Genomic DNA, 1,144 nt, shown 5'->3' with positions numbered 1-1,144 from the left:
GCTAGCACAGCGACAATGGACACTGCTTGACTCACATCATAGCAAAGGGACTTCCTAGCAAGTTGGAAAAAACTATGAAAGGGGGGGTAGAGACATCATGAGTTGGCCTCTCTCCCCCACAACTCAACCGCTGGAAATACACCTGGATGACAAAACTGATTCAGAAATCAGAAGAGAATAATAATAGTACATTCAAACCAAAGTCCACAAACAGTAGTGGTTTTTCAGCAGAAAATTTTCAGTTTGGGGAATTTTGGTTTCTCAGTTAGACTTTGCCAAGGGAAGCAGAGAGAAAATGGTTGAGTTGTCTCCTTCAGAACAGCTTGGCCTAGACACTAGCTCTGGTTCACTGTTGTGGCCTTGCTCAGGTTGGGGGTATTTTAATTATTTGGGGAGGTACCAGGGTGTTTGGGGGAGATTATGAGGCTGTTCCCTTTTGAGATAAAAACTAAGAAATATAGGACTAGAGAATTTTTTTAGAAATCTGGGATTTAGACATTTTATTTGAAGCAAGGGCGGGGGTGGGTAGCTGAGATTCTGAGAAGGTTTTTGTTTGCAAGAAGCAACCTTGTTTGATCTGTCATTGTACCAAGAGGGGAGATGGCTGTCTATAAAGGAGAGTGAAGACCAAACACAGCCGATGAGGATGGGATTTGAACCCACGCGTGCAGAGCACAATGGATTAGCAGTCCATCACCTTAACCACTCGGCCACCTCATCTGAGCTGCTAAAACAGGTACAGGAGGAGAAATCTAAGGCCACTAGAGATAGGGACACTAAGGAGTTTCCCAATACTAAGCATAAGCAGGGGCTGAATGAGCTCCCCCCTCACATCTAGTGAGGAGCTGGGGGAAGACTTCAGGAACAGGCCGTGTTTCCATAGACACCCCTACTCTGCCTAGCTATGCAGCATGGTGGGGCCGCTTCCCCAAAATGACCAGTTTGGGATGGTGGTGGGTTACACATCACTTTGGGATTGAGTGGAATGAAATGTTATTCTCCTTCCTGTACGAGTGAAGGGCAGCAGAAAAGACGGTTACTCACCGTAGTAACTGTTGTTCTTCGAGATGTGTTGCTCCTATCCATTCCAGTTAGGTGTGTGTGCCGCGCGTGCACGGCTCTTCGGAACATTTTTACCCTAGCA

At 46.3% G+C, this 1,144-nt stretch overlaps 1 non-coding gene across 1 annotated transcript; it reads right to left on the bottom strand.

The window, feature by feature from the left end:
• Positions 1 to 638: 638 nt before the first annotated feature.
• On the bottom strand, positions 639 to 720 carry TRNAS-GCU. Its single transcript has one exon. It is a non-coding gene; the product is annotated as a tRNA-Ser (tRNA).
• Positions 721 to 1,144: the final 424 nt, after the last annotated feature.

This window comes from Mauremys mutica, chromosome 21 (assembly GCF_020497125.1).
Source record: "Mauremys mutica isolate MM-2020 ecotype Southern chromosome 21, ASM2049712v1, whole genome shotgun sequence".
Lineage (NCBI taxonomy): Eukaryota > Metazoa > Chordata > Testudines > Geoemydidae > Mauremys > Mauremys mutica.
The sequence above is the reverse complement of the archived record's forward strand: the minus strand, read 5'-3'. Positions and strand labels throughout refer to the sequence as shown.